The sequence below is a fragment of the Sturnus vulgaris genome, unplaced genomic scaffold (assembly GCF_052056855.1).
Source record: "Sturnus vulgaris isolate bStuVul1 unplaced genomic scaffold, bStuVul1.hap1 Scaffold_694, whole genome shotgun sequence".
Lineage (NCBI taxonomy): Eukaryota > Metazoa > Chordata > Aves > Passeriformes > Sturnidae > Sturnus > Sturnus vulgaris.
Genome location: NW_028276634.1, coordinates 21,421 through 29,382, shown reverse-complemented (window position 1 = coordinate 29,382; position 7,962 = coordinate 21,421). Strand labels below are relative to the sequence as shown.

At 52.2% G+C, this 7,962-nt stretch overlaps 2 long non-coding RNA genes across 2 annotated transcripts; one reads left to right on the top strand and one right to left on the bottom strand.

Annotated features, from left to right (window-relative positions):
- Positions 1–1,490: 1,490 nt before the first annotated feature.
- Positions 1,491–4,100, bottom strand: LOC148217536 (uncharacterized). Its single transcript, XR_015801009.1, has 2 exons — positions 3,374–4,100; positions 1,491–1,855 (listed from the first exon to the last, which is right to left on the bottom strand). It is a non-coding gene; the product is annotated as an uncharacterized LOC148217536 (long non-coding RNA).
- On the top strand, positions 1,597–3,031 carry LOC148217537 (uncharacterized). The gene is made up of 2 exons (XR_015801008.1): positions 1,597–1,735; positions 2,062–3,031. It is a non-coding gene; the product is annotated as an uncharacterized LOC148217537 (long non-coding RNA).
- Positions 4,101–7,962: the final 3,862 nt, after the last annotated feature.

The window sequence follows — 7,962 nt, the reverse complement described above, 5'->3', positions numbered from 1 at the left end:
CCGGGACCGGGATTGGGGACTGGGACCAGGACCGTGATCGGGTTCCGGGACGGGGAACTGGGACTGGGACCAGGATCGGGGACCGGAACCGGGGACTGGGACCGGGACCAGGACTGGGGACGGGGACTGGGGACAGTGACCGGGACTGCAATCGGCACCGCCCCCCGAACCGCTCCCGGAACCGCTCCCCGGGCTACCCCGGCACGGCGACCGGGAACGCCCCCGGCACCGCCCCGGCACCGCCCCCGGTGCCGCCCCCGGCACTGCCCCGGCACCGCCCCGGGTAGCGCCCCCGGCACCGCCCCCGGGGCGGGCCGCCGAACGCACGCGATGACGCGCGGGGGGCGGGACGGCGCGGGGCGGTGACGCGCTTCATGCCAGGAGCAGGGCCGGGTGCGACGAAGACGGGAGCGGGCCGACCCGATACCGCGCGGGGCCGCGGGCCCGGCGGAGCCCGGCCCGCTGGGTAGGGGCCGCCAATGGCACCGGGGCTTCTGCTTCGGCTTCTGTCCGTGTCGGCGGGGAGGCCCCAGCCAGCGGTGCCCCTCTCCCTCGGCGACACGGGCGTGGAACTCGGCATCGGGCGCTGCATCGCCGCGGACAGCAGGGGGCGCACGGGTACCGATACTGCCATGGGGCCCGGCGCTGCTCTCCTGCTCCGCCGCCAGGCGGCGCTGCGCTGCCGTCCTGCCGCGCCTCCGGGCACGCTCGGTTTCCTCGGGACCCCGGGCCCCGCCTGTCCCGCCGCTGCGGAGGCGGGGGATGCTTTATGGGACTGCCCGAGCTGGCAGTGCCGGGTCTGGGGCGTTGGGGCGCGCCTTGGGGGGCTGCGGGTGCGCTCGTTTCCTCTTCTGCATGGCCTTCTGTGTGAGCATCTCTCGTTGCGACTGCTCTTGGAGAGTCAAACCCCTCCTCCTAAGTGGTCTCAGGAGCCTGGCAGGGTGAGTTTTGTTTCACAGGGGAAAGGGCCACTGGTCGTGTCCAGAGACCTGTGCACCCAGCCAGGTTTCTGCCTGATAAAATTCCAAATGGATGAGGATTTCTCCCAGCCCCAAGCTGCCCCCACCTGTAACCCTGGCTGCCTTTGGGGTGCCCAAAGCCTCCTCTGTGCAGATCTCAGGAACCTGGGAGGGGTGAACAATGTTGCACAGGGAAAAACCCCACAGATTTTATCTCCGGGCCTGGGGCCAGGAGCAGGCATTTGCGTGCTATAATTCCAGAAGGAGCACGGTGTCTCCCAGACCCAAGCCGCATCCAGCTGTGACCCAGCTGCTCTTGGAGTGCCAAAAGCCTCCTCGTAGCTGATCTCAGGAACCCTGGAAGGGTGAGTTTGGTTTCACAGGGAAAAGGCCTCAGTTTGTGTCCAGAGATCAAATAAGGGACTCTGCTTTTCCTCTAGTTCTCCTTCCTGTTTTCACCTGGGCTACAAGGATGGGCATGGCCTGTATTTCTCATATCAAAGTGATGTTACTAAATTTGTCCAGAAGTTCTGATTGTTATTTTTATTAGTAGTAGTAATTTTCTGATAGAAAACACTCTCATTTTGCCTTTCCCACGTTGTTTCCAGGTGCTGCCCAGGATGGACATCTGTGGTCTCAGACAGTGATTCCCGAGGAGCAAGGAAAGCCTTTTCCTCACCTGCACAGTTCAGGTGGATGGGACAGAATTGGTGTGGCCTGACAAGGCAGGAAAAGCTGTCTGTGTTCTGGAGTGCCTTGAAAGCTTTCTCCGTCAGGTTTGGAAGGGGTTTCTCTTTGGGATTTCTTGTGATGCAGCACCACGGGTATCCCTTTGTGCCAAGTCCAGTGCTAAAGGATTGAAGAACTGACAAGTGGGGTCTGGGATGAAAATGCCTCTAATAAAATTAAGCAAAGAATACAATAAGAGAAATGAGCATCCTTTTAATGTCTGAAATAGTTAGGAATAAAAATGCTGGAAAAGGGCACTCTGAATTGGTGTCACTTGTCATGGATAAAACCCCAGAGTGAGGAATCAGAGCAGAAGTTGAGAGCTGGAATCCTTCTGCAGTCGACTTAATTTTCTTTTCCTCCTCTCTTTCAGGACAGGAAGAATCACGACTCTCCTGGCATCTTTGCCAAGAGCTGTGGTGTTTGATCAGCCAAAGCCCAGAGGCTTCAGCACCAGAGGTCTGAGCCTGGAGGGCTCCTGGTGCTGCCCGTGCTGTGGGCTATGTCAGAGGATGCAGGGTTCCTCTTTGCCTCCCTGCTGGGATTAACTGCCATGGGAATGTGGGATCTGGGTGAAACTCCAGCTCTCCTGGTGTTCAGGGGAGCAAGGTCTGAGGGACTCCTCTCTGGGGATGTGCGGTGAAGGACTGAATAGTGTGGAAGGAGAGTATTTATAAACTGTATCACTGTTTCTCCCAAAATTGGGGTGGAGCGGTGATGGGGGCGGTTGGGTTTGGTCTGGGCCTGTTATTCTTTGTGCAATTTTTAAATTCTCTTGTATGATTTACTGTCCGGTATCTTTCTAACAAAAGCTGACATAAATTTAGATTAAGGATTAGAACTTGGGTCCATTCATTGCAAACATTTGACAAGGCTGGAGGACTGGGGTGGTGACTGCTCTCAGGAAAGGTTACTTATTAATACTGTGTCAGATTTCCCGCAGTGACTGTCAGGCCTGCATGGCTGTGAGTTCGTGCTCTTCTCACTGGGGAAATAAGTTCAGCAAAATTAGAAGTGTTAGAAAAATCCAGCCAAAAATTCCACCTCTGTACCCCCTAAGTTTTCCCAGTTTTTCCCAGCTAGGAGCTGCACAGAAGTCAGGCAGGGGAAGTGACAACAGGGAACAGCTGAAAAATTCAAAGGCACAAAGAGGAAAGGGGAAAGGTTTCAGAAAACAATTCTATGGTCTAAGAATAATTTCTGATTCCCTACTGAGAAGAACACGAACTCACAGCCATTCAGGCCTGACAGTCCCCTGCAGTGAGAGCTCAGCACACATCCACAGAGGCAAGTCCAGCATCTTAAATGAAAAAATAAAAATAAAAACCAGAAGAAAAAGGTGATTTCTTTTGCTTCAGAGTTATTTCAAGTTCTTAAAGCCCAAGCAACATTTGCTCTTGATTTTGGTTGGGTGAATCATGAGCAGTGGGCACGGGTCATGCCATTCATTGAGCAGAAAACCCGGGGTCATTTAGAGGGGACACAAGAACTGTTTGTGTAGCGACCTCGGGCTGCAGAGGGGCAGGAGAAAGGCCAAGGGAGCTCCCTGGGGCCACCAGGGCCTGTGGGGAACAGAATGGACGCTTGGATGACCAGTGGAGGTGAGGAGTGGATCTGAGTTCATCTACAGGGAAATAAGGAGGGGATACTCTGGAGTGAAAAGCTGAGGTGATGAGTTCACCCACCTGGGCACGAGTTGTGTTTGCACAAAGTGGGAACAGAGGTGAAGGTCAATCCAAAGTCGATCCTGCTTGACCTCTGAATTCCAGGATAAGTTTTACAAGCTGCCAAATGAGGGAGTAAAAATACACAAAAATGAAACTGAGAGCATTCATGAGGTTCCTGGGAGTCCATTACACTGTTGTCATAGAATTCTTAATGAGTTTTGAGCTTTTAATGACAACAATTCAGTACTTTCTTTGGATTATTCACTGTGTAGGATTTGGGGTTTATCTGGATTTTAAAGGCGTCGTGGTGGCCCTGACACTGCTCAGGAGCTGGTAGGAAAAGCAGGGTCAGAGCTCCTGGCAGGCACAGGGTGTTTTTCCCAGAGTGGACTGTGGAGGAATTGTTTGGGCCTTGGATTGTCCCTCTGGGTGATGCCAGTTGCTGTGATTTGTGTAATTCCATACATTTAACTCCCAATACTTGCCAGCCCAGGAGCTTGAGCTGACAGGGCAGCACACAGATTGTTCTCTGTGCTGTGCCCCGATTTGGGGTTGGCTGTCAGCTTTGCTAGCTCCCGTGAATTATGCCCATAGCCCCGAATTCCCTGCTCAATTCCCACTGCCATAACCTCACAGCGCCTCATGGAGTGGGGATATACTGTGGCAGGAAGCTCAGCAGCATCGGCACAGGGACAGGTGTATATTCCAAAGAATTTGCTGTTTCAAACCCTCATCCCCCAGCCCCGCCGATGTCCCTGGGGGGCACTTGACAGAGTTACCTGGATTTCAGCTGATTTCACCCCCCCGAGCTCGGGCTCCAGGTGATCTTTTCAAGCAGGAGAAGGCAGGGGCCGGAGGCGCTCGTGGCCCGTGCCGAGGCAGTCCCTGGGGCCACGAGAGGACATCTCTCCCTGCAGAATTTCAGTTCTTTCCAGAGCCTCAGCAGTGACAGAGGACAAAGAGGAAGATGAGGAGGAGGAAGAAGGGGGAGAGGGTTTGAGAGGAGGGGAAGCCCAAATCCGTGCTGTGTGCGGAGCTCCGACAGCACGCTGCAGCCCGCAGCTCAGTGTGAGCACGGGGCAGAGGAGGCGATTTCTGGGCATTCAATCACCCTGAGGCGGGCCCGGCACCGCCCCTGCAGCACCGTCCCCAGCACAGCTCGGTGCCGCTCCGGGATCACCCGGCCCCGCCCCCGGTGCCGCCCGGGACCACTGGGGACCGCCCCTAAAGCACCGCCCCGGCCCCGCCCGGTCCCGTCCCCGGGACCTCCGTGCCCCGCCTCGCCAAGCCCCGGCTCCGCCCCGAGCCTGCCCGGGCTGCGCCGGCACCATCGCTGGCGGCCCCGCCCCTCTCCCCCGGGCCGAAGCGGGCTGAAGGAGATGTCCGCACGATTGGAAACGCCGCCGAAAATCGCACCCGTGGGATCGGTGTCGGCGTCGTGCGCAGGCATCCCACTAGAGCGAGCGGGCTCCTTGCTGTGCCCCCCTCCTTTTGCAGCCAGAGTTAGAAGGTCGGGGAGCGACACCCGAGCCGCCATCTTGGGAGAGGCAGGCGCGCAGTACCGCGCTCTGCCCACAGGGTGGCGCTTGGGAGACAGGCAAGGGATGGAATCAAGGAGTGTCCCAATCCTTGAGGAAATCCCCCTGAATGAACGCCCCAAAAAACCCCGACCAGAACTGAGAAACCTCCTGCCTCTGTATGAGTGCAAAGGGTGTGCAAGGAGTGTGCAAATAGTGTGCATTAGCAATCGATCGGCAGGCATTGGAAAGCGATCGCCGATCTAATCGATCGGCAGGCGCGATCAATCGATCGCCGATCTAATCGATCGGCAGGCATTAGCAATCGATCGCCGATCTAATCGATCGGCAGGCGCGATCAATCGATCGCCGATCTAATCGATCGGCAGGCATTAGCAATCGATCGCCAATCTAATCGATCGGCAGGCATTAGCAATCGATCGCCGATCTAATCGATCGGCAGGCGCGATCAATCGATCGCCGATCTAATCGATCGGCAGGCATTAGCAATCGATCGCCGATCTAATCGATCGGCAGGCGCGATCAATCGATCGCCGATCTAATCGATCGGCAGGCATTAGCAATCGATCGCCGATCTAATCGATCGGCAGGCATTAGCAATCGATCGCCGATCTAATCGATCGGCAGGCATTAGCAATCGAACGCCGATCTAATCGATCGGCAGGCGCGATCAATCGATCGCCGATCTAATCGATCTGCAGGCATTAGCAATCGATCGCCGATATAATCGATCGGTAGTCGTGATCAATCGATCGCCGATCTAATCGATCGGCACGCATTAGCTATCGATCGCCGATCTGATTTTTCCCGCCATTTTTCATGGATTTTTTCCCCCATTTCTTACTGATTTTTCCCCAATTTTTCATGCATTTTTTCCCGCAATTTTCGTGGATTTTTTCCCATATTTTCCCCATTTCTCACTGATTTTTTTCCCCCATTTCTCAATGATTTGTTTCCCCAATTTATCAAAGATTTTTTTTCCCCATTTCACCATGATGTTTCCCCCATTTCTCACTGATTTTTTCCCCCATTTCTCACTGATTTTTTCCCCCCATTTTTCCATGGATATTTCCCGATTTTCCCCCCCATTGCTCACTGATTTTTGCCCCCATTTCTCTCTGAATTTTCCCCCCATTTTCCATGCATTTTTCCCCCCATTAATCACTGATTTTTTTTCCCCATTTATCACTGATATTTGCCCCCATTTCTCTCTGAATTTTTCCTTCCATTTTTCATGCATTTTTCCGCCCATTAATCACTGATTTTCTCCCCATTTATCACTGATTATTGCCCCCATTTTTCACTTATTTTTTCCCCACAGCATCGGCCACCACAGCACGAGCAACAACAGCTCGCTCTGTTCCCGCCATTGCCCATGGATTGTTTGCCTGTTTTCCATGGATTTTTTCCCCATTTCTCACTGCTTTCCCCCCCCCCCCATTTCTCACTGAATATTCCCCCATTTTTCATCGACTTTTCCCCCATTTACCACTGATTTTTCCCCCATTTCTCGCTGATTTTGTCCCAAATTTTCCCCCATTTCTCATTGATTTTTTTCCCTGTTTCTCACTGATTTTTCCCCCATTTCTTAATGACTTTTCCCGCCATTCGTCACGGATTTTTTCCCCCATTTCTCAATTATTTTTTCCCCCACTTTTCCCCGTTTCTCACTGATTTATTCCCCCATTTTTCATGGATTTTTTTTCCCCCATTTCTCACTGATTTTTTTTCCCCATTTTTCAAAGATTCCCCCCCCGTTTTTCACTGATTTTTCTCCATTTCTCACTGATTTTCCCACCATTTTTCATGTGGTTTTTTTCCATTTCTCACTGATGTTTTACCCCATTCTTATTCCCATTCTCATAGCTCTATTTTATATTTATACATATTCTTATATTTGCATTATTTCTGTTATACACTAGATTTTTCATAGATATTTGCTACTTAGATTTCATTATATTTTACATGTATACCAATCTATTTCTATTCTTTATATTTTATTTTTATATTAGCTATAAAAACCGTGCCTCTACCCAAATAAAAAGCATTTAAACATTCCTTTTAGACTATATTTAGCTATTTTTTATGGTTCTGTTTTTCATGCATTCTACACCCACCCCTCCCTCTCAATGTTCTGGCACCCACCATGACCCCCCCCCCCCCCCCCCCATGCCCGACTCACCTGCTCCTCCAGCGCAGCCCGGCTCCCTTTCCCAGGGACCTTGGGGTGCCCCAAACCACGTCGGAGCCCCCAGTCTCCACACCCTCCCCCTCCGTAGGGAACGGGAATGGGATGGGGAGCACACAGGACAAGAAAGGAACACAAAAGACACACTGGACAGAGAGAAGAAAAGGGCTGGAAGCTGGATATGAGGATGAAAGTGGAGCAGCAACAAACCTCAGGACTCTTGACTAGAGAGTGTGGCTGCTGAACGTCTCAAAAAAAACCCCCAGCTCCAACACAACATGCTGTGCTCACGGCTCGGCCTGGGACTCATCAGTGAACATCTCTCTCTTGCCAGGGCCATAAAGCCCCCGAGAAAACACGAGGTGAGGTTGATGTGCTCCGGCTTTGCTCCTGCTCAGCCCTAACCCCAGCCCCTGCTGCCAGTGAGCACCCTGATCTCTGAACCTCTTCTCAGCTTGTTTGTACGCTTCCAAATTCCTTCCTCTTTCCTCAAGCTTCATCTGTTTCCTGGCATTGGGAGAATGACAAGTGTTTAGCACAGCGCAATGAATACAACAGTCTCATTTTCAGAAGACACAACTGAACGAGAACCGACAGCAGCACTGCTTCGAGACAATCTGGGCACACGTTTCCCTTCCAGCAATCTGAGCGTTCTTTTGTGTCACGCCTGAAATTCTGAAAATGGTTTTTTGAGAAAAATTATCCATAACTAGAAAACAATCAAACCAAATAAATAGAACCCCTAGGATATAATAACAGCCCATATACTACAACACTCCAATTCTAATATTAATAAGAAAACAGAAATTAGCTACACAGCATTACCTCAAACAAACACTACATACTGGCAAGAATCAAAGCCACCACAAAATAATTCAAAA